The 26422-nt window shown below is 39.5% G+C and overlaps 1 long non-coding RNA gene across 2 annotated transcripts in view; it reads right to left on the bottom strand.

Annotated features, from left to right (window-relative positions):
- Positions 1-299: 299 nt before the first annotated feature.
- The window catches only part of LOC142658761 (uncharacterized), a 48040-nt gene continuing 21917 nt past the window's right edge, over positions 300-26422 (bottom strand). Inside the window, exons 1-3 of one of the 2 annotated variants that reach the window (XR_012850174.1) lie at positions 26121-26232; positions 1860-2067; positions 300-1157 (exon numbers count right to left, since the gene is read on the bottom strand). This is a non-coding gene — a long non-coding RNA (uncharacterized LOC142658761). Of the gene's footprint in view, positions 1158-1859; positions 2068-26120; positions 26233-26422 lie in introns of those variants that run through there. The other variant, XR_012850175.1, reaches the window with a different exon arrangement.

Genomic DNA, 26422 nt, shown 5'->3' on the forward strand with positions numbered 1-26422 from the left:
AAGCTGATATCTCTGGGACGGTCACTGTATGGACAGCATATGTATAGTCACACTCCCTCTCTGCCCATAAAAGCTACTATAAATGAACATACATGTGTAAATCTGCCCATGTATTGACATCATTGTACGTTTGGTTGGCATATACTCCACTATTTGGACACTCATGTGTAAATAAACATATATTGTCCATACATAGACTTATGATGCAAATTGCAAATTACAAACTGCTAAATGCACAGAACCCCTTTAAACAAGGCGGATAGCAAATCAAAAGCATTTCTTTTTTCGTTTACACAACACATTAGAAACAGTCTTTTATTTCTTGTTCGGTCTTATCAGCAACAAAGGAAGCACTAAACTGAAAAACATTTACAAACTTCACATAAAAGGATCGAAAGGTTTAGTCCATTGCTTTTGTCAATAAACAATTTCACACAGTGAAAATCCTGCAAGCCACGCCAACGTTCTGTATTACTGCTGTTAGGGCTTATTGTTTACAGCATATTAGCTGTCAGAAAGAAAAGGCTCAAAACATACGAACAGTAGAGAATAATTAGTTCCTGTGTTGTTGATCTTTCTCTTATTAGACATGTAAGGTATACATAATATATCATCACTTTCTTTCCATCTTGGTAAATTACAATGTACAGCAAACTGCAATATTTGTTTTACTAGAGTATCGTCTGAGCATGATGTATGTTGAGCTAGGATGTAGTGTCTCATCTGCAATGACAATTTTATACCTCGCATCTTCAATATCTATAACTTGTCTTAAGATTTATCTTTTTTCTCTCTACACCTTATTTTACAAAAAAAAAACCTCTAAAAGAAAATAACCTTTATCTTTTTCAGGTCATTTTTAGGAATATTATTGAATATTGCTATAAGGATTTTTTTTTTTTTTATTGAGTGGTGTTTTCTACGTCAAATAATCTGTTCCAGTGGGATTTAATCTTGGCAATTACCTACTTTTCATTGAACCAAATACCAAATGAGACAAGAAGTTTTATCAGTGGGATGCTATAAAAACAGGCAGTGCCCCGGGTGTAGCTGATTAATCAGGGTTACCGCACATATTGGCCTTTATTCCCAAAAGACTTCAGGATTAAAGTTGTTTTTCACAGATAAAAGGGAAACACATCTTGACTTTGATCTTACTGTAACAAAAAATAAGACACGTTTACTATTGTTGATACAGATAGCTCTTGTAACAATGTAGACATTTCTCTTTTACCGTTTTAATGCATTGCATGAAAGAGTTTTAGAACTGCAACAACATAATGTATTTTATAAGTGAAAAATTATATAATCCAAGAAAGACTCTAAAGGCTTGTGCACACAACCACATTACCCACAAATACAAATGATTTTTCTATATTATATATGTGGACTCCTGACTCTCACACCTACATGAGCTTGTTGGACATCCCATTCCAAAACCATAGGGTAAATATTTGGCCCCCTTTTTTTAGCCATAACAGCCTCCACTCTTCTGGGATAGCTTTATACAAGATTATGGAGTGTGTCGGTGGGAATTTGTGAGGGAATTCAGTCAAAAGAGCATTTGTGAGGCCAAGAACTGAGGTCTGACTGGCATTACAATTTATCGAAAATGTGTTGAATGAGATTGAGGTCTGTGATCTGTGCAGGCTAGTCAAGTTACTCCATACCATGTGTCATACCATGTCTTTATGAACCTCGCTTTGTGCACAGTGGACCAGTCATGCCGAGACAGGAAAGGGCCTTCCCCAAACTGTTGCCACAAAGTTGGAAGCATACAGTTCTCTAAAATGTCTTTGTATGCTGTAACCTTTACATTACCCTGAAAAACAGCCATTATCCTCCTCCAACAAAGTTACCTGGATTTTTGCCATAAAGGTAGAGATGGTTACTAGAATAGAGGGAGTGGACACAGCAGAATAAGACAGCCAGCAGTGATGTGGAATCCCTGGATCTGTGAAGCTCTCCTTCTACATCTCTCTGTCTGCTCTCTTTATGTAATGCTGACTGTCATCTTCTGGTGAAAGGTGGAGGGGAGTTTCAGGGATACAACACTGTGCCAATAATCTGAAACAATGTAAATATATTTATGTATTCCTCTTCTCACAGATTGTAAGCCCTCGCAGGCAGGCATGTTATGTATTAATACCCCCCTGTATTTCAAATTTACAGTGCCCTGGAAATCACTGATGCCTTAAAATTAATAATAAAAATAATAATAATAATATTAATAATCCAAGGAAACAAACCATTTTAAATACAGCAGCAAATATAGTAATGTTTCTGTATTGCAGTGTATTACTGCCTGTCCATTTACAACGGACAGGCATGGCCTAGCAGGCATCCACTGCAGGCAGACCTGGGGGCCTTTATTAGGCCCTCGGCTGCCATAGAAGACACTGGCACTCTGCGATCTCATAGCAGGGTGCCAATGGGGTGAGAGAGGGAGCTTCCTCTCTCCAAAACCACTTAGATGCGGTGCTCGCTATTGAGTACCGCATCTAAGGGGATAAACGGGTGGATTTCGATCCGTCTGCTCGGATCTCCGGTAGCTGAGAACAGGGAGTTTTAACTGCTCCCGGCGCCGCAGATTTATTCTGATGGAGACGTGAAAAGGCGTATGCATCAGAATAAAGCCCGTTAGTGGTCGCCAATAAAAGGCGTTTTGGCGGTCACTAACGGGTTAATGGAGGAGTGACATGTATTTGTGGCTTCTTGGTGCAAGGTGTTCACCAGTAGATTATTACTGAGCACACCCTCTAACCTGGTGAGTGATTCTCTATGTTCTTTATTAGTTTTCTGAAATTAAGAAGCGCTGCACATTATTTTTCCTTGTTTTCGTTACTATATTCAGTATCATTTTAAGCATATATTTTTGATTCCTTGAGTACCACTATTCTTTAACATACAAACTCTGCATGCACTATTACTGAATGTTAAGGACAATGATACTACATTTTTTATTTATTTTCAAATTACAAAACAAAAACAGTATATGTAGCATTTGCCCGTTCTCCACACCCCACCATAGGAGAAGTAAACTCGGGAGCCTCGCACGTTAGCATTCGCACGTCAAACAAGAAGGAGAGAGGGAGAGAGAAAAATAAAAGGGACAATGACACTACAGTTTAAATTATGATTATTCAGTATTTTACAAATAAAGTTAAAGAATTAAAATAGCTTGTTCATTATGTATCATAACAATAGTTTGACCTAACATATATTACTTGGTGATCTGCAGCAGTGTTTCTAAATTCCAGTCCTCAAGTACCCCCCAATGACAGTAATATGAGTAATAGCCACTATAAAAAGTTCAACTAGGAAAGGCCTGTCAGAAAGAGTGAGAGATAGAAAAATACAGACTACAGACAGATAGTGGATTAGTGTCAGTGAGTGTGCTTCATAGTGAGAATAAAAGAACAGATAGTTTGATTTACAATAATTTGATAAAGATATAGATTTTCAAGAGAAATAGGAGTTAGTCAGTGTCAGTGTGTTAGTTAGACAGGCAGCCATTCCTGTGAGTTAGTGCTGATGCAGCTATACAATTCTTCATTATTTTGTGAATCACCTTCATCACATTATTCACAAACCTTCTTCAATATTATTAATCCTGAAGACCTTAGTAGTGTCATACACAACTTTTCAGGGCAATTGGGGCACTTCGATTCTTGACTAATTTATTTGCACTAAATTGAATCTGCTGACCGGTCCAATAAAATTAAACCCAAAGCAAATTTTGGGAAATTGGCACATCTCTATTCATGACCTGTTAGGAGTACTTGAGGTCACACTGATCTCAACTGATCTCCACACTGATCTAAATGATACTTCTACAAAGGAGGAGTGACACATTTTGCTTGACCTATAATAACAGCATTTTTAAACCAATCATATCCATTTTGGGTCCTGGTTGCCATCAGTCCAGGAGCAGAATTTCCATAAATAACATAATAGTCATATTTGTCATATTTGTCATCACCTGTTGACAATCATTCATTATTTTTCCCCTTGAGACCTGATATATTTTATTAACTTTATCATTGATAAAGTTAATAAAATATTGGTTCCCAATTTTAACTATAAGATCCAATGTCATTAGAGAAGTAGTTAATATTTGATTTAAATCAAATATGTAAAACTAATTAATAAAAAAACCTGTTACATTAATTCTTGATTTATATTTCATAATATTGAATTTTATTAATTATTTTTTAATAATTGAATTGTATTGTTTTGTGACTGGTACTCTCAATGTTTAATACTAACTCATCACATTTCACTTGTGACACATAAGTGATATACAACCACATCAGTCTTAACAGTTCATACTCCATCATCACTCTGCCCAGACTTTGACAAATGATGAAGCACAATAGTGGACATGGTGCTTGTTTTAACAATATATTTTCTGTCACTTAAAGCAAATGATTACTTGGCACTACTTAAACATGAAGAAATTACAGGCATATTCATACATGTCATCCCTTGGTTTATAAAAATAAAATTATGGAATATACAAATTTACCTGATCCTGGTCCCCAAAATGATACATAATGAGATTTATCTATGCCCACCATTACTGCATTTTATATTATTTTTATTTTGCATACATTGCATGCAATTGCTTGGTTTTATTGTCAAAATACGAATGTCTTCAAAATATTCTCAGCTCATTCTAATCTTATAATACTACAAGTTTGATCTGCAAAATAAGAGGATTTTTTCGTACTCCAGGTAAAATCTCTTTATTTTTTGGGGACTCTGGTACCATGGGTATAGACTGCTGCCACTAGGAGGCTGACATTAAAGAAATAAAGGTAGCTACTACTATGCAGGCAATACCCAGCATAAAGGCACTGAGATCATCAGTTTATACTCTAGTAGGAGAAGCCAATAGCAAACTAGGTGTCAGAAGACCAAAGAACAAACCAAAAACCCCAGGTTGGCATGAAAAAACACCTTAAATATGGGAGGGAGCTCCGTCCTCCAATGGAAACTACTAGAAACTGATTTACAGTTAGAAAAAATAATATTTTTTGGGCCTATGGTCCACCTATGGAATTGATTCTGGGGGGCATATCCTACAGCTTCATGAAAATATTACCTATTCATTTTTAGGCCTCATGCACATGAACATGTGCATTTTTGCAAAACAGAACTGTATGTGGGTACAAAGGCAGCAGGCAGCCAGACTCCTGCCATAACTGCAGAAATTGGAAAGAACTCAGATTTCGCCAGTTTACGACTGCAGCATCTAAGGTGTTTGACATAGGGGAAGCACTCTCTGTTGCCCCATCGGCACACTCGCGACACCACTGCGGGGTGCCGATGGGTTAGTACTGGGATTCTAGCCGGGGGGGTCTAATAATGCCCCCAGGTCTGCTACCAGTAACTGCCTATTAGGCCATGCCAGAGGCGTAACTCTTCATGTAATGGCACATGTCCTGGTATCTGCTTCATGCTATAGGGACTGTCCTTGGAGACATAGCAAACCTTGTGATGGAAGTTATGGATGTGCCATCTTGGTACAGCTGGACATCATGTGCAAACTGAATGGGCTGCAGATGCCGCCTCATGCTACCAGTAGTGACAAAGGCATAAGCAAAACCAAAACTAGGGAAGAATCTATTAGGAAGCAAAAGGAGAGCGGAATTATTTGTGGCCAGCATCTGCAAAATCATTTCCTTTTGGGGGTTTTCTTGCTGATGCCTCTCCAGTGCACCTGTTGTCACTTTAATTTGCACCAAAGCATGTGAAATTGATTTACAGTGGTTTATGCTTCCTAAGCGGACATATTGATGTCCCTGAAGTTTAAATGACTTGGGATTACACTGTGATGCTTAAGTGTTCTCTCAATTGTTTTGATCAGTGTATAATGCAAACATCATCTATAGTGCTTTGCTTTATGAAGCATGTAAAGGTGTACTTATATAACAGGCATGTAATAATAATGCAGCATGTGACTCATTATGACAAATGTAAGCAGTATAATTTATGTAAATTGCCACAGAGAGCCATGCTGATATTTTCTTGCATTCCACAAAAAAAAATCTGCAGATAAAAAAAAAGTTAAAGTAGATGGTAATTGTTTTGAAACTGAAGTTGAGGGAGACTTAAGGCCAGGTTTTATAAGCACAAAATAAGTTCTGAATATTAGGGTATGTTCACACGCACTGTTTTCAGACATAATTCAGGAGTTTTATGCCTCAAATTACGCCTGAAAAAACGGCTCCATTACGCCTACAAACATCTGCCCATTGCTTTCAATGGGTTTTTACGGTGTTCTGTTCCCCCGAGGTGTTATTTTATGTGTTGCTGTCAAAATACAGTGCGTAAAAAGACGCTCGAGAAAAAGAAGTGCATGTCACTTCTTGGGATGTTTTTGGAGCCTTTTTTCATTGACTCCATTGAAAAACAGCTCCAATAACATCCGTAAAATACGCTGCGAAAAACGTGAGTTGCCACAAAAACGTCTGAAAATCAGGAGCTGTTTTCGCCTGAAAACAGCTCCGTATTTTCAGACGTATTTTGCTAAGCCGTGTGAACATACCTTAAGACTGCGAGGAGCTAATTGAAGCACTATAGAGATATACATTGTGAGCTGAGGGAAAGTTGCTTGTAGGGTGGTACATAGTGTTATCAGTCATAGGGCACATTCAGATGTGGCGGAATTGTTGTTGAATTCTGATGCGGACAGTCCGCAGTCAAATTCTGCTGCAGCCGTTTTTTACATTTGTTTCTATACATTTTTAGGAAACTTAGTTCAGATGTCGCGGAAAATAACTGTGTGGAATTTAGGCTGCAGTGCAGAATTTCCCTTCCGCAGCATGCTCATTATGTTGCGGAGAAGAAGCTGAATTTCACTGCATATTTCAGCCTTTGCAATGCAAAAACTGAAATCTGTGGCAAGTCCGCTGTGATATCTGCAAAGTCTAAATTACCTGTCAAATATGCAAATGTTGGTGCAGATTCTTTGCGTAATTGCCCAGAATCTGCACAAACATTTTCAGCGGAAAAATTCTGCCCCTTCGGAACATGGCCATAAAGCGTAAAATGGGCCATCTGGTTGGTAAAGGATTTGTATCTTAAGCATTCTCCGTAAAACAGTAAGCTAGTGAAGGGCCTAAACGAGAGTGATGGGATTTTGGGAATAAGAAGATGAGTTAGTACGTTGGGGAGAAAAGTATACAATAGACTGAGGGTGTCTGTTTATTGGTAAATTACAAATAAGCGTTGCACTATAATCTAGCTGTATATGGAAAATTATAAGTGAATAAATTAGCATTTGATAGTATCATGTATATGGAAGGGATGAATTGAGGACTTATTTTTCAGCTAGAGGTGGCAAAGAGTCAGAAAGTGTTTATGCTGTCAGAAAAAAAAATATTGTAGAAAAGGTTTTTATTTTTTCATTTTTCTAGATATTACAGTAAGTGCAGATTGTAATGGAGAATAATTCTAAGTTTCGTTACTGATGCATCAGTCAACCCAGTAATGATTTAACATCTTGACCTAGTTCCCATCACGCCTCACATCTGACAAGCTAGTAACAGTTCGCTGGTATCTGGTAAAAATAAATAAATAGGATTTCTGGAAAAATATTTATTCACTCATTGAAATGTTGGATTAGCTTGTTACTTCAACAAATGAGATGAACATTAGATCAACTAAGTCTTTCTACTTTTGGGAATGCACATATATAGAGTAGAGGTGACTACCCCAGTCCAAAAGCCTCACCTATTGTACAGATGTATCCACCATTACCTTTGCTTGAATTTGATTAAGGACTCAATGTCTCATGAAACCAACTCAATATTATGTGGCGACATGCTAGCAAAACTCTTGACAAGCTGCAATTCTAGACGTTAGACACATGAAGCATACACATTTTATGACAGAGTATCACAAAATCATGTTTTTTTTCAAAGCTGGTCATCTCGCGCCACACTTCTCAGATTATGTTGAGATATGAGGAAAGGTAAGAAAGATCTGTATGACATGGTCGGCAATCAGGATCAGGGAACCCATAAATGTCTTCTGGCAGGCCACCACTGTCAGATCCCATGTAGGTAATGACTACTTGTGTGAGCAAGTGCAGACTTCAGACTATAGTGAAAAATTCTATAATTCGAATAACGAATACACAACTCATTAGAATTACAATAAAGTTATCACAGTGCTATATTGTAATGAGTTGTGCACCTACAAACATGGGCAGATTTTTAACCACTGAAAGATGAAACATTGAAGGATCCTATTGAATGATTGATTAAAAGCAGATAATATAACAGTATATGTCTAGGGATCCCTATACCAGTCCATGTGTAGGCATAACTTTTGGTATATGTTAGATCAAAATAATAATATTTGCAAAAGTTCTTTATATAAGAAAGATATTTGTGACGACAATGTGTTGGTTTATGTGTTATTATGTGTTTTTTTTTATTGTGACAGAATAACATTGACAGCTGACTGTTCCCTTTAGACAATCACTGCTCGAAATGCCTCTGTTAGGGTATGTTCACACGCTGAGAGGCATTTACGTGTGAAAAGATAGACTGTTAACAGCTGCCTCGTTTCACACGTAAATGCTCCTCCTCGTAATTTACGAGGCGTCTGTGACGCTCGTAAATCTTGAGCTGTGCTTCATTGAGTTCAATGAAGAACAGCTCAAATTACGTGGCAAAGAAGTGCCCTGCACTTCTTTGCCGAGGCAGTCAATTTACGCGTCGTCGTTTGACAGCTGTCAAACGACGACGCGTAAATGACAGGTCGTCTGCACAGTACGTCGTCAAACCCATTCAAATGAATGGGCAGATGTTTGCCGACGTATTGTAGCCCTATTTTCAGGCGTAAAACGAGGCATAATACACCTAGTTTACGCCTGAAAATAGGTCGTGTGAACCCAGCCTTATCATTACATGTGGTTGTCTAGTCCTTTATTATAATATAGACCAAGGATTTAAAAATTATCTATAGTCAGTACAGCTGAGTTTACAAAGGAGTTTCAGAGATATTAAAATTCAAAGTTCTTTGTAAAATAATTTTCATAACAAGATATTACCAGTTTGCAAAAATCTTAAAATTAGGTACCACAATTTTTTAAACAACAAGCCACAATGCATGAGTAATCGGTTAGAATTGTATAAAAGGTCCATCTTATCCAGTTTGTTAATTTATTGCATAGCATTACATTTGCTTAAAAATCTCTCTTGGTACATTTTTAATAAATCTAAATGCCTATAAATATAATATATGTAAAAGGCTCATGTCGGAAAAAAAATATGTCAACGTAAAATATTTTGCTATTTTGCATTGCCTCAAAGGAGGTATTTCAGTTGTTAAATACTTAATATTCGTTACCTGGATTGCTTTTGTGAGACGGTTTAAGACAAGATGCCGTTTTTCATCTTTGACATGACAAACTAGAGTCATTCTTAACTTCTGCTGTAGCCAATAACATTCAATTTCTCATAAGAGCTTGCCTCTGGCCCCGTTTACCTTTAAACCATTCAATTAAGTGTAGAATAAGAACACATTTTTCAAAAGGCCATTTGCTTACCTTTAAGTTCAATGGATTCAGTGAAAATGGTGAGATTAATTTGGATTTAGCATGCTGAGGGTGCAGAGTTTTCTGTTTAATGTTTATTGCAATAAGGATTAAGTGAGATTTAGTATCACTTTGTTCTATCTATCTATCTATCTATCTATCTATCTATCTATCTATCTATCTATCTATCTATCTATCTATCTATCTATCTATCTATCTATCTATCTATCTATCTATCTATCTATCCATCCATCCATCCATCCATCCATCCATCCATCCATCCATCCATCCATCTATCTATCTATCTATCTATCTATCTATCTATCTATCTATCTATCTATCTATCTATCTATCAATTATAGGCTACATAAACGTTTGCTTGTTCATCAGCGGATAACTTCCCTGTTTACACAGGCCAATTATCGGGAATGAGCGTACATAAGACCACTGTTTGGCTGATTAGTGGCCAATATAAATGGGCCTTTGTTTAGACTAAGGATCCTTTTACACCGGCCAAAATGGGGCTTAAAAACGAACGCCAATCAATGAGACAGCTCGTTAATCGGCGCTCTTTTGCTCCTGTCACAAGGAGCTAAGATCAGTAAAGTATGGGGACCAGCCATCGTTACTACGATCGCTCATCCCTGTGCATTTCCATAATGTCAGCAGCACATCTCCCTGTTTAAACAGGGAGACGTGCTGCCGAGAAAGATAATTTTTTGTGCAGCATAAACGATACAATCAGCAGATGAACGAGCATTTTCGCGTTCACCGGCTGATTGTTGCCCTGTTGACACAGGGCAATGATCGGGAACAAGTGTTCATATGAACGATCGTTTGCCTTATTATTGGCCTGTGTAAAAGGGCCTTAAAACTTTTCTCCATATTGCCAGTGTAGGGAAGCAGTAGTCACAGTGACTTCTATTGTCATAACTACCGTCGGCATTGTGCTAGTGAGTAACAGCCAATAGCACGCTCCTAATAAAAAAGGATTTCATCGTTAAATATATTGTACCTGTTGAATTAATTAAGACAGGAAGACAAAGACTTATTGGTTGTTAGTCAAACTACAGTAGATTGATTGCAATGGGTTATGTATCTATGTCTTGAGAGGAAAAAGATGTACATATACATATCAAGAACACCAGACTCTCAAAATGTGTCTTTTAGGATAGAGATAAATAACTCATCTATTAAATGTAAATACACATTCCATACAATTTTGGAGCATCAGTCTGTACAGCTTAAAATATGGAGCTGGTATATATCTAGAATGCATTTAACAAATCAAACAAATACAACAATTTTCTCCAGAAAATAAACCAATGAAGTGAATTTTTAATAAATCTAATTAGCATGATTATCTTTGTCATCATTTTTTGAGAAATGTCTGATCATTTCACTAGTGGGAGTAAATACAATCTATTACTCTAATATTGTACATCATTAAAACATTCCTTTGTAAACGGCCACATCTGCCGCCATTTCCTTGTCAATATGATGTAGAATAACTAGTGTATAAAGGTGAACCATATATCCTATATAAACTAAGTGATCATCTAAGAGAGAACAGAAACATTTATCCAACCAATTAAGCGCTATATTCGATCTGTCTCCAGAAATGCTCCATTCTAACATAATTTCATATTCTATTCTCAAGTACTTAATAGTAGTGGAGTGGTTCATTTCACAACATCATTTTGTAACCTTTGACATTTAAAAAATATTGATCTTCTAAGTGATTCCCGTAAAATAAAGGTATTTACATGTGTGTTTCATTTAATATCAGTAGGACTTATACTCTTATAGTGTATGGCATATACAGCACTCGGTATTTAGCTTGGCGAATACTTCATTTACGTTCCTTAACATATACAGCAGGGTTGCTCAGGATCATTGGAGTTACACAATGGTATTCTGCCTGTCCCTTAAGCCTAGTCTTAAACCCTGACAGTTGACAACACACCGGGCACTCGTTATAAAAAGAACGACCCTGTTGTCACTGGAACCTGTCCCTATGATTCAGTCAGTTTTCCTAACTAAAGCTCCTGCTCCTATGTGTTTCACCAGTTTATACTGGCTCGTCAGGGAGATATTGAGCATAACGGCTTGACAGATAGTGTGGCAATGGCAGCAAGAGCTTGGAAACACGCTCTTTTTGTATATGACTTAGCTCCGCCTCTTATGGGGGCTCGGTCATCGGACATCCAATCAGATAGGAGCGCTACTACATCATCACCCTCCCATTGATGTTGTGTCCTTGCTACCTCCACAGTTGGCTGGATTATCGGTATCGTATAGGGGATTAATTCAGCCATACCCCTATTGGCTTTTTGCTTTCCTAAATCATAGTTACATTAGCAAATTAATTAACCTCATAAGGTATATTAGATGGTATTAAATACAATGTCTGAAAATTCATTTAGTGGCGGGATGAGTAGATGTCTTAGTTGTTTAGACAGTCATGTATCTTCTGAGCTTACTGCTTAATTCTGACATTGCAGATATTAGAGCGTCACTCAAATTCAAAGATCGCCAGTCTAAATAGTACAGTATGGTGTGTCTCATATATTCTGTTTATACTGACACCTTTTATTACTCCCTAAATCCTTCTTCCCTCCATGTGTATCTAGTAACTTTTAGATGTCATTATGTGTCCTTAGATATTGGGTATAACCAAATGTTAGAGGAAACAGGCATAGTTAAGATTTTCATTCAGTCCTTCTGGGGTCACTGATCTCATTCTATGAATCCAACGACTCTCCACTTGCAATAGATCCCTATCCCAATTACCACCTCTTAGTTTAAGCCCGATGTATTGTATTCCCTGAAATTTGATGACCTTAGGGTTACATCCATGCATTGCCCATATGTGTCTAGCAATTGGTGTGTCTTTTTTATGAAGGATGTCGTTGTAGTGATCCCTTATGCGTCTCCTAAATTCACGTTTAGAGACTAGGATGAGGAATTTAAGAAAATGGTGGAGAAGACAACAAAACGCAGCTAACTAATGAACAGTGTAGGGTTTAAGAAGGTAAAACATTTTTTTTTAAAGTTTCACAATTAGCCCAAATTGTTGTACTATATATATATATATATTGCATTTAATTGTTGTGTTTTAGCTTTATATCAGTATTGGTAAGTATATGAGTTAGGCCCCATGCACACGAACGTAAAAACGCACGTAATTACGGGCCTATAGTCTTCTATCGGCCATAGGTACCTTCCCGTTTGCTTACGGGAAGGTGCCCGGGCCGTTGAAAAATATGGAACATGTACTATTTCAGGTCGTAATTACGCCACGGGCAGGCCCATAGAAGTATATGGGGCTCCCGTAATTACGGGAGCGTTGCTAGGTGACGTCAGGGGATAGTCACTGTCCAGGGTGCTGAAAGAGTTAACTGATCGACAGTAACTCTTTCAGCACCTGGGACAGTGACTACCGCTGGAGTTAATAGTATTAAGAGTTAACTTACCCAGAACTCCCTGCTTCTTCCTCCAGTCCGGCCTCCCGGGATGATGTTTCATCCCATGTGACCGCTGCAGCCAATCACAGGCCAATCACAGGCTGCAGCGGTCACATGGACTGCCGCGTCATCCAGGGAGGTCGGACTGGATGTCAAAAGAGGGACGCGTCACCAAGGCAACGGCCGGGCTACGTATGAACTTCTTTTACTTTCAATCACTGCGGAAACTCTGCCCAAAATGGCTGCCCCTTCTCTCTATCCAGCACTGATAGAGAGAAGAGGCTGCCGATTAGTGCAGAGAAAATGGGTCCGTAAATACGGGTGGAATACTGGTGACAACGGACCCGTATTTATGGGCATGGGTCCGTAAATACTGGTGGAATACAGGTCGAATACGCGTGACAAAAGACGCGTATTTATGCCAGTATTTACAGGAGGAAAAAAATTTGCTCGTGTGCAATGGGCCTTAGATATGTTTTCGACTTTCTCCTAGCTGTGATGGTTTTTAAAGCCCTTATCAGTTAAATGAAACTATGAACGAACTTTGAGCAATTTTTTTACATAGTTTAAGTGAATCTGCCAATCACCCCAACTCATTATAATCCATTGCACATATTGTATCTATTTGACAGTAAAATAATTTTTCAGACAATAGATTCAATCACTACGTCTATTTATATCACATCTATGGAGTATGTTGGCTAATCGATACATTTAACAACCGCAATCAGTTTGTCACTTTCCTCTTAGTATTTGCTGACAGGCGATAGATAATGTAAACCCTGTCAGGGTTAATTCATTAAGGTCCCAGGCAGCCTGTGTGAGTAATCCATTGATTGACTTAACAGTGCTCTAACCATTCATTAATTAAACGTGGTTGGTAAGAAAATCATATGCTGCTTGACACACTATGGTTATATGCTTTATTTCTGGTTATACATTACCCATTATTTTGTTGTAAGGGCCATAAAGGATAGTTTATGAATTAATAGGAAAAGATAACGATATATTTAAAGCAATTCTTAGATTAATACTGACTGATCGATTTGTTATTCTCAACACAATCACGGTGCTTTACATCAAACAATGGATATATATACACAGTCAATAGAATTTCTCTGACAGGTCGAGAATATTGCTTTTTGTGAACAGGTCAATGTCATGTTTATTTCTTAATGCCCTTCCATGTTCTATTTTTAGGCAGTGCGTGACTGCAGTAAATCACGGATTTCAAGCGCCCGGTAATTTATTGTGACTTATTAAATTTGATTGAGAGATTATAGAGTTAAAGATTCTCCTGCCACAGACACTTCTCCCTCCATCAGCATGTAAGAGGAAATTATTTACAGATTGATCAAAGTCATGAACGTTGGTGAGAAAGAAATCAGGACTTTCTGGTTATTTCTATGGGCTAAGAATAAAGAGTATAATAGAAAGCTATATATGTGATAGGATTCTTTGCAATCATGGAAATAATGGAAAGAGTAAAAAAAGCCAGCAGGCAGCATGGTGGCTCATTGTTAAGCATTGTTACCTTGCAACATTCAGGTCCTAGGTTAAAATTCATAAGGACTTTGCGTGTTCTCCTCTTGTTTGTAGGGGTTTACTCCAGTACTTAAAAACACTGATATGTTTATGGGTTTATATTTAAATACAATATTAGCAATAAAGCACGGATTTGGCTAAAAGACTAATTGATATAGAGAATATTTTCGTGTTGCAGTTGCTCCAGTTTGTAGTATTAGCACAAATAACCCTACTGTATATGAAATCACGCCTATTATCTCATATTAAAATCTTGCTTGAACTTCTTTTTTTGCTCTTGCACACCTTGACACCATGCGGCGTGGTGATGGTGTAAATGTGTAGAAACCTTACTTTTACCTTTTGGAACCCTACTTTTTTTTTCTGAGCACTATGTAGGGTTTTAGGCCGAATTTGGCTGTATTTTAGCTTCTATATTATGCCAGAAGGCCCAGATGCCGTGCAGCTCTACTGAACAGAATTAAGGTAATCGTAGGGTTCTAAGGTGATCTACACTATATGGACATAATATTGAGACACATTACAGCTACAGGAGCTTTTATGACATCTCATTTTAAATCCATGAGCATTAATATGAAGTTGGTCCCCCCATTGCAGCTAAAACAGCTTCCACTCTTCTTCAAGATTTTTGAGTGTGTCTATGGGAATTTTTGCCATTCATCCAGAAGAACATTTGTGAGGTCAGACACTGATGATGAATGACAGGGCCTGGCTCGCAATCTCCGCTCTAGTTCATCTCAAAGGTGTTCGATGATATTGAGATCAGGGCTCTGTGCAGGACAGTCAAATACATTCTAAGGTTATGTTCACACTGAGTTTTTTGACGAGTTTTTTGACGCGGAAAATGCGCCGCAAAACTCGTCAAAAACGGCCTGAAAATGCCTCCAATTGATTTCTATGGGAGGCGGAGGCGTCTTTTTCCCGCGAGCGGTAAAACCGTCTCTCGGGAGAAAGAAAGGACATGCCCTATCTTCGGGCAGAGAAAGCATATTTTGCGGTGTTTTATGCCCACGGTGATCAATGGCCGTGGGCGAAAAATGCAGCGAAAATAGGCGTGCAGGGAGAGGAAAATCTGCCTCAAACTTCCAAATGGAATTTTGAGGCAGAAATTCCGCCTGCAAAAAACTCAGTGTGAACATAGCCTAATATGTGAATTCCATTTCCCCTGAGGAAGCTGCATTGTAAAGTGGCGATACGCGTGGGGTAGTTCCCTTACTACAGCACTTCTGGGTTATGCATGCCTGATATTCTGTGTGCTTCAAATTTCTGGCGTCTACTCTTTCTGTTTTCTATCTGTTTTCTGGTGCCTGCTTGTAATTTATTCTCCAGCTTTATCCTTTGTGTAGCTACAATTCTTGGCATGCTGAGCACCAGGTAATCCCAGGTTTCTGGTTCTTGTGATTATTATATGTTTTTGATTAGAGGCTTTATATTTACCCAGTACTATCCATCTATTGGTATATTATTGTCCTATTGAGACAAGTATAGTGACTGTAGTTTTGCCCTGTTTATCTACACATGGTCTTCTGTTCATACATGTTTTTAAATGTTTTTATTTGTGTGTCATATATATATATTTTGGATCAATAAAAGTTTCTTCATTTTTCATACTATTTGTATTGGGTGTGCGCTATTTTGATTGTGCTATCTTTTCTTGCTTTCATCAGGACAGTCAAATACTTCCACATCAAACTCACCCACCCATGCCTTTATGGCCTTGCTTTGTGCACTGGGACACAGTCATGCTGGAACAGAAAAGGGCCTTACCCAAACTGTCCCAACGAAGTTGGAAGCATAGAATTGTCCAAAATGTCTTAGAATGCTGAAGCATTTAGATTTCCCTTCACTGGAACTAAGGGGTCTATGCAAGCCCCTGAAAAACAACCTCATAGCATTATCCCTCCTCAATCAAACTTTACAGTTGGCCCAATGCAGTCAGGCAGGTAATGTTCTCCTGGCATTCGCCAAACTCAGACTCATTGTAAAGGGTTTGCCTGACACAGATTCTGTGTCGACGCCTGGGGTTAATCAGCAATCATCAGCTCCAAGGTCTGCTAGAGTGACGTAATCTGTTACCACTCTGGCCTGCAGGCTGAGGAGAGGGAGAACCTATCACAGCCTGGCCTGACGGTTCTAGCTCCCGCCCTTGGTCTATTTATACCCTCACTTGCAGCATGTTCCTTGCCTGTGATTCTCTGGTTTCCTGGCTCTGCTATTCCTGCTATTTACCTGATTGACCGCTGTAACTTTTTGACCCTGGATTGCCTGACTATTCTCCTGCTCTGTTTTGCTACTAGGTACTGTCCTGGTTTGATTCGGCTCGTTCACCACTGCCTGTTGCTCACGGTTTTCCATGGGCAACTGCCCCCACTTTCCCTTTGCTTCTGTGTGCCCTTGTCTTGTGTTGTCTGTCTTGCACTTACTGAGCGTAGGGACCGTCGCCCAGTTGTACGCCGTCACTTAAGACGGGCCGTGCAAGTAGGCAGGGACTGAGTTGCGGGTAGATTAGGGCTCACCTGTCGTCTCCCTACCCTGATTCATTGCACTCATCTATGAGACTGCCAGATAGAAAAGCATGATTGGTCACTTCACAGAACACGTTTCCACTGATCCAGGGACCAGTGGTGGCGTGCTTTACACCACTCCATCAGATGCTTGGCATTGTGCTGATGATGTAAGGCTTGCATGCAGATTCTGGGCCATGGAAACCCATGAGATGAAGTTCCAGGTGCACGGTTTTTGTGCAAATGTTAAAGCCAGAGCAGGTTTGGAACTCTGCAGTTTTTGTGTCAGCAGAACGTTGCACTTTTATGTATTATGCCCCTCAGCACTCGGTGACCCTTCTCTGTAACTTTACGTGGTCTGCCACTTCGTAGCTGAGTAGCTGTGGCTCCTAAAAGCTTCCAATTTGCAATGATACCACTCACAGTTGATCGTAGAATATCTAGAAGGGAAACAATTTTCGGAACTGACTTGTGGTGGCCTCCTATTATAGAACCACGCTGGAAGTCAGTGAGCTCTCTAAAATTACCCGTACTTTCACAAGTGTTTTGTAAAGGCAGACCACATGGCTAGGTGATTGATTTTATACACCTGTGGAAATGGGACTGAATGAAACACCTGGAATCAATGATTAAGAGGAGGGTCCCAATACTTTTGTTCTTATAGTGAATGTTCAGTTGAGTAGAACCATGGAGTGTCTTGGTCTTGCAGATGTAATATCAGTGCTGAAATTTGCTTGTATTACATTTTACCTGAAACCGGTATAAGGGTATGTTCACACGAGGCCATTACGTCCGTAATTCACGGACGTATTTCGGCCGCAAGTACCGGACCGAACACAGTGCAGGGAGCCGGGCTCCTAGCATCATAGTTATGTACGACGCTAGGAGTCCCTGCCTCGCTGCTGTTTTCAGTACGAGACAGTTGCCCGGCAGCGAGGCAGGGACTCCTAGCGTCGTACATAACTATGATGCTAGGAGCCTGGCTCCCTGCACTGTGTTCGGTCCGGTACTTGCGGCCGAAATACGTCCGTCAATTACGGACGTAATGACCTCGTGTGAACATACCCTGAGTGTTCCAAACATTATTCTGGCTTCCCTCATATAAGTCATAAAGAGGTGCAAATTAAAGATATAAATTTAAAGTGGCAGAAATGTGGAAAATTTTCCTGTCTATTTACTATTGCCAAGCCCCATTGCACAACCCTAATATGAACTCAAATGTATTTAAAATAATGCAATGTATTCTGTAGCACAGCTTTACCAGATTTAATGCATAAATACTATAATAGCTCACAGTTTTCCTTTTTTTTTTTTTTTTTAAGTATAAAAAGCTGCAGCCAGATGTTATTGGGTTTTTTTTTTGGGGGGGGGGGGGGGTCAGTGCCTTTTTTTTTTTTTTTAAATGCAGCATGCTCGAAGTATGTTTTTTGGTTTTTTTTCTGGAGTTTCTCCCCATAGACTTCTCTTCAGGACTTCAACAATGGCAGAAAAAAATAATATTTAAAATCTTACAAATAAAAAAACACTGCCAAAAACTATTTAACAAAATGCAGTGAAAATGCTTGAAATTCATGGTGGTTTTTTTAACAAGCCGTTAAAAATGCAAAAAATAAATAAAAATTGTGTGTGTAAGGGAGGCCTAAAAATAATAATATGTTGCCAATTCAAAATTATGGTGTCATACATTGACCACATAAAGAACTATAAAGAGCAGAATTAGTAGAGCCATATACAGCCCAATTAATGCCACCGTGTCCAGATAAATAGTTCCTACAAAACACCACAATATATTGTATTGTTCAATATTATATTGGTAGTGCATACAGTATCCAGATTAATGATGCCATGAGAGTACAATACCGTGATTTGATACCTATTGCACACATTGCCCAAAAAGTGCAAGTCCTAGAGAGTGATGCCAAACAGTGCTCAGACAGTTGCCATGCAGAATATTCAAACTGATTATTAAGGCCTCTTAGACACGACCGTTTTCGATTTTCCACCTGAAAAACACAGATGCAACAAACTGATTTTATGTCCTTGCTGCATTAGATTTGTATCCGTTTTTCTCATCTGGGTGCCTTTTTTTGGCCATTAAAAAAAGATAAGTAGGCCCACTATGTCACCTTTATCACAATTTTAGTCCAAATTCCCTGTAAACACCAAAGGAAGGTGAAATGATCGCACAGCTGATTCCACTGCTTTGTTGTATGAGTTTGGGGCTTTTTTGGCTGCTGATCATCTCTTCCGAGCCTGTGGAAAGTGTTCGGTTGGCCTGGCCTTGAATCCCACAAATCTAGCCTATCTTGCACCAGAGTAATGAGACTCTAAGCATCAGTAAAATGTGGCATTATGTGCCAAGTGACTCCAGTACGGGGTTCAGGGGCTCCAGCAGTGTCTCCTGGTGAGTCAGGTCTCTGTACCACAATAGTGTGGAAAATATTTCCTGGTTTCACTGTATGCTGCTTGGAAACGGATGCGTTAAAATCAGTTCGCACACGGATAGATTCCATATACAATCTTTTATTTTTCCCTCACTCCCATAGACTTGACTGGCCCAGTCTGATATGAAAAAACTGACCAGAATAAGACATGCACTGAGTCCCCCGGATCGGACACACGGATCTGTTAAAAAAATCTAATGTGTTAATAGCCCCATTGACTTGAATGGCACACTGAAGAGAAAAACAGTCGTGTGAATAAGGCCTTAACTGGAGTGCAGTTTGATTCTTTTTATTTAAGGGGTTGGCTTTGTCTATCTCATCATAAGAGTATGTTCACACCGGGCCTGATTAGCTATGGATTTTCCGCAACTGATTTCATTGGAGAAAATCTGCATTCTTATTACAGTAGCAGCAAAGTGGATGAGATAACGTTTATAAATTGAGCTGTGGTGCAGTTTTGAAATCCGCAGCATGTCAATTTATATTGCGTAATTGTTGCACTTACACTACCGTTCAAAAGTTTAGGGTCACTTAGAAATTTCATTATTTTTGCAAGAAAAGAACAGTTTTTTTCAATGAAGATAACATTAATTTAATCAGAAATACACTCTATACATTGTTAATGTGCTAAATGACTATTCTAGCTGCAAACGTCTGGTTTTTAATGCAATATCTACATAGGTGTATAGAGGCCCATTTCCAGCAACCATCACTCCAGTGTTCTAATGGTACATTGTGTTTGCTAACTGTGTTAGAAGGCTAATGGATGATTAGAAAACACTTGAAAACCCTTGTGCAATTATGTTAGCACTGCTGTAAACAGTTTTGCTGTTTAGAGGAGCTATAAAACTGACCTTCCTTTGAGCTAGTTGAGAATCTGGAGCATTACATTTGTGGGTTCGATTAAAATCTCAAAATGGCTAGAAAAAGAGAGCTTTCATGTGAAACTCGACAGTCTATTCTTGTTCTTAGAGTAGATAATTCGTGGTGTAGTGTATCCCCCACCTGGATTATTGTGAATTCACTTCTCCGTAGTATCGAAAATAAAGAAAGAATAGATCCGGAGTACTAAAATATAACTTTTACTAATGTAGGTAAAAAATGAACAAACATGTAAAACAACATGAGGATCCTATCTGCCAATACTGCATGCAAATTTGTATTTGATTTCCATCAAAATATTGTCAAGATTTCCTATTGACAGCAATGAACAGCAATAATTCAGTCCACCTTTTGTATGGTTTCCCAGTGTGAATGGTGCTTGATTCTTGGATCACATGTGGAAAGAGTGTAAAAAACAACAATGGGGCAATTGCCCTCCTACCCCGTGTCTGGTTGGTAGTCTTCCACGTGAATGTGTCCAGAGTAAAATATTACATCCTCTCTTTGGAAGGTGAAAAACGACAGGTAATTCTCCCAACGCGTTTCCTGCTGACCAGGCAATTCCTCAGGGGAGATAGGTCGTTGAAGCAGTGATGTCCAAAGTCAGGGCTTGCTGCTTAAAATGTAGCTGTCAATCTTGATAGAGAGGAATGCTCAATAACTTAGAGCATGTTAAATCAGAGCAGCAGTTATTTTCAATGTGCTGCTCAGCTGTCATTTCTTGCACAGGGAAAAGCTCGATTAGAGCAAGTTTGCGGTGGCAAAAGGAATCCTTTAGATCAATCTTGCAGTGGCAACGATTATATCCTTCCTGGTAGGAGGTAAACAAAGAACGCCTGTCCCTGGCGTGTGCCGTCAATGTACTGAGGCATTCCCTGCTTTTTATGCTCGATTATTTCCCCTAGCCCATCCCACCTATCACACCCCCTTGTGACGTGTCGAGGGAGGTGTGTGTTAGAGGTGACAGATCTCTCCTCCCCGCGGCTGGAACGCACGCCGGGCATGAGAATCATGCCACGGCTGTGTGAGCAGTCGCGCCGGGAATGAGTGCCACTTAGAGCCCCCGGCAAACTTATCCAGATTAGTATACTGCAGATATAACTGCATATCCTGTCTGCGAATAAGTGCAGGCAGGGTATGCATTAAGGTGACGTCCCTTGTGGTGACGTAGCGGCCAATGATTGGCTGTGACGTACCCAATGTATTTCTCGTGCATCAGGTCCGTGTGCCGATACAGGCATCACGGGTCTGTGTTAGAGAAAGTAACATGGAAGATATCCATGCTTGGTGATAAGGAGCGTAGGTCAGGGAATAACTGGTGGGATGATGAATAGGGAAGTGTCAGAACGGAACAAATGCCGTGTACAAGGGACAGCAATGCCGACATAAACATGTCAGCACTCACTGAACCAGGGACACAGCATTATATCCGGACTTAATCAAAAAAGCTATGTTTAGTTTAGGGTCATCCATTTGTAAATAGTCATGTGACTAAAATTCTTTGGATATTTAAGTGGCAAACTGAGTTTGATATTTTTAAAGCCATTATCAGAGGTTGAAAAAATTCAAAATGTATTAAAGATACTTAGCAAAGATATTCTTAAATATTTGAATATTGAAAATAAAGTGTATTTAAATGAAACAACCAAAGTCCAGTTGTTCATTTAAACCATTTGGTACCATAGTTCCTAGTTTGAAAATCCACTTGGATTCTCTTTGTAACAGAGTTCTATCCAGATCTCCACCCCTTATGGATGGTCGTAATTGTTCAATTACCATAAATTTAAGGCAATTTGGATCTCCTTTATGTTTCAAGTGTACATGACGGGAAACTGGTTTATCTCTGTTATGGCGCACGTCACCTATATGTTCTAAAATTCTCTTTCTGAATTCTCTTGTTGTTTTTCCAATGTAGTCCAAGGGGCATGAGCAGGTGATTTTATATACCACGTTGTTGGAACTACAATTTGAGAAGCTTTTAATCGGGTAATAAATTCCTGTGTGTGCACTGTTGAACATTTTAGTGATTAGTATGAATGTACACGCTTTACAGTGCCCACATTTGAAGGATCCATTTATTTTACGATCCAGCCAACAGCCTTCACTTTTTGTGGTTTCTAGATGGCTGTGCATTAGTTGGTCCCCGATACTTCTACCTTTTCGATAGGTAACTTGTGCTTTAGGTGTAACTATCCCCCTGAGATCTGTGTCCATCTGGAGAATTCTCCAATGCTTGTCTAATATACTCCTGATTGTATGGTTTGCCATATCAAATGTGCCTATTAGTCGTATAGGTTGTTGTATAGTTACTTTCTTTTTAGGTATAAGTAATTCCTCCCTTTTTGATGAGTGTGCATATTGAAAAGATTCTTTCAAAATTTTTGATGGGTAACCTCTCTCCATGAATCTAGCCTTAAGGTCCCTGGCCTTTACTTTAAAATCATGCGGGTCAGAACAATTTCTTCTAAGACGAAGATATTGGCCCTTAGGTATACCTTTTTTAAGTGGTAGAGGATGGTAACTCTCCCACCGCAGGAGACTATTAGTGGCTGTGGGTTTCCTATAGATTGAGGTTTTTATTTTACCCCCACCATCTATAAAAATATGCACATCCAAAAAGGGTAGGGAATTCTGACCAATTTCAAAAGTAAATCTCATTCCTATGTTGTTCTGATTTATGGATTGAACAAATTCTCTGAATATGTCATGTGGATCGGTCCATAAGACAAATATATCGTCTATGTAACGCGCCCACATTGAAATCGGAAGGTTCTGTAAACACCGTTCGTCAGTGAATATAATGGTTTCTTCCCACCAACCCAGGAACAAGTTGGCATATGTAGGAGCACATGAGTTGCCCATTGCAGTGCCCCAAGTGGATTTTCAAACTAGGAACTATGGTACCAAATGGTTTAAATGAACAACTGGACTTTGGTTGTTTCATTTAAATACACTTTATTTTCAATATTCAAATATTTAAGAATATCTTTGCTAAGTATCTTTAATACATTTTGAATTTTTTCAACCTCTGATAATGGCTTTAAAAATATCAAACTCAGTTTGCCACTTAAATATCCAAAGAATTTTAGTCACATGACTATTTACAAATGGATGACCCTAAACTAAACATAGCTTTTTTGATTAAGTCCGGATATAATGCTGTGTCCCTGGTTCAGTGAGTGCTGACATGTTTATGTCGGCATTGCTGTCCCTTGTACACGGCATTTGTTCCGTTCTGACACTTCCCTATTCATCATCCCACCAGTTATTCCCTGACCTACGCTCCTTATCACCAAGCATGGATATCTTCCATGTTACTTTCTCTAACACAGACCCGTGATGCCTGTATCGGCACACGGACCTGATGCACGAGAAATACATTGGGTACGTCACAGCCAATCATTGGCCGCTACGTCACCACAAGGGACGTCACCTTAATGCATACCCTGCCTGCACTTATTCGCAGACAGGATATGCAGTTATATCTGCAGTATACTAATCTGGATAAGTTTGCCGGGGGCTCTAAGTGGCACTCATTCCCGGCGCGACTGCTCACACAGCCGTGGCATGATTCTCATGCCCGGCGTGCGTTCCAGCCGCGGGGAGGAGAGATCTGTCACCTCTAACACACACCTCCCTCGACACGTCACAAGGGGGTGTGATAGGTGGGTGGGCTAGGGGAAATAATCGAGCATAAAAAGCAGGGAATGCCTCAGTACATTGACGGCACACGCCAGGGACAGGCGTTCTTTGTTTACCTCCTACCAGGAAGGATATAATCGTTGCCACTGCAAGATTGATCTAAAGGATTCCTTTTGCCACTGCAAACTTGCTCTAATCGAGCTTTTCCCTGTGCAAGAAATGACAGCTGAGCAGCACATTGAAAATAACTGCTGCTCTGATTTAACATGCTCTAAGTTATTGAGCATTCCTCTCTATCAAGATTGACAGCTACATTTTAAGCAGAAAGCCCTGACTTTGGACATCACTGCTTCAACGACCTATCTCCCCTGAGGAATTGCCTGGTCAGCAGGAAACGCGTTGGGAGAATTACCTGTCGTTTTTCACCTTCCAAAGAGAGGATTTAATATTTTACTCTGGACACATTCACGTGGAAGACTACCAACCAGACACGGGGTAGGAGGGCAATTGCCCCATTGTTGTTTTTTACACTCTTTCCACATGTGATCCAAGAATCAAGCACCATTCACACTGGGAAACCATACAAAAGGTGGACTGAATTATTGCTGTTCATTGCTGTCAATAGGAAATCTTGACAATATTTTGATGGAAATCAAATACAAATTTGCATGCAGTATTGGCAGATAGGATCCTCATGTTGTTTTACATGTTTGTTCATTTTTTACCTACATTAGTAAAAGTTATATTTTAGTACTCCGGATCTATTCTTTCTTTATTCTTGTTCTTAGAAATTAAGGCTATTCCATGCAAGAAATTGCCAAGAAACTGAAGATTTCCTACAACGGTGTGTACTACTCCCTTCAGAGGACAGCACAAACAGGCTCTAACCAGAGTAGAAAGAGAAGTGGGAGGTCCCGCTTCACAACTGAGCAACAAGACAAGTACACTAGAGTTCCTAGTTTGAGAAATAGACGCCTCACAGGTCTTCAACTGGCAGCTTCATTAAATAGTACCCACAAAACGCCAGTGTCAACGTCTACAGTGAAGAGGCGACTCCGGGATGCTGGCCTTCAGGGCAGAGTGGCAAAGAAAAAGCCATATCTGAGACTGGCTAATAAAAGGAAAAGATTAATATGGGCAACAGCACACAGACATTGGACAGAGGAAGATTGGAAAAAAGTGTTATGGACAGACGAATCGAAGTTTGAGGTGTTTGGATCACACAGAAGAACATTTGTGAGACGCAGAACAACTGAAAAGATGCTGGAAGAGTGCCTAACGCCACCTGTCAAGCATGGTGTAGGTAATGTGATGGTCTGGGGTTGCTTTGGTGCTGGTAAAGTGGGAGATTTGTACAAGGTAAAAGGGATTTTGAATAAGGAAGGCTATCACTCCATTTTGCAACGCCATGCCATACCCTGTGGACAGCGCTTTATTGGAGCCAATTTCAACAGGACAATGACCCAAAGCACACCTCGAAATTATGCAAGAACTATTTATAGAAGAAGCAGGCAGCTGGTATTCTATCTGTAATGGAGTTGCCAGCGCAGTCACCAGATCTCAACCCCATAGAGCTGTTGTGGGAGCAGCTTGACCGTATGGTACGCAAGAAGTGCCCATCAAGCCAATCCAACCTGTGGGAGGGGCTTTTGGAAGCATGGGGTGAAATTTCTCCCGATTACCTCAGCAAATTAACAGCTAGAATACCAAAGGTCTGCAATGCTGTAATTGCTGCAAATGGAGCATTCTTTGACGAAAGCAAAGTTTGAAGGGGAAAATTATTATTTGAAATAAAAATCATTATTTCTAACCTTGTCAATGTCTTGACTATATTTTCTAGTCATGTTGCACCTTATTTGATAAATATAAGTGTGAGTTTTCATGGAAAACACAAAACTTTTGAACGGTAGTGTATGTTGCGGTTTTTGCCCATTGAGTTTAATGGAGAGGTAAAGCCTGCAACAAATAGCAAATGTTGCAATTGTTGTGGTGGAAAGGCTTCAATTCCAACCACAAAAATTGCAAATCTGAATAAAAAAGAACTTTTCCCTTGTTTAAACGTAATCAAAGATTCTATACTTACCCATTGGCTTTGTCACAGCGACGGCTCCTTGTTCTCCCGGCTGTTCTCCATGCAGCCTGGCCTCCTGGGATGACATTTCATCCCATGTGACTGCTGCAGTCAATCACAGGCTGTAGCGCTCACATGGGCAGCAGCATCATCACAGGAGGCCGGGCTGCACAGAGAACAGAGTGACACGTTGCTATGGCAATGTTAGTAAGGTAAGTAATAGCTTTTTTTCCCTATCTCTGTGTCGTTTTTAGGCCAGAATTTCCTATAGGTTTTAGGTCGATATGTTGTGTACTTTTACAGAGCATATCCAA

The sequence above is a fragment of the Rhinoderma darwinii genome, chromosome 8 (genome assembly GCF_050947455.1).
Source record: "Rhinoderma darwinii isolate aRhiDar2 chromosome 8, aRhiDar2.hap1, whole genome shotgun sequence".
In the NCBI taxonomy this organism is placed as follows: domain Eukaryota; kingdom Metazoa; phylum Chordata; class Amphibia; order Anura; family Rhinodermatidae; genus Rhinoderma; species Rhinoderma darwinii.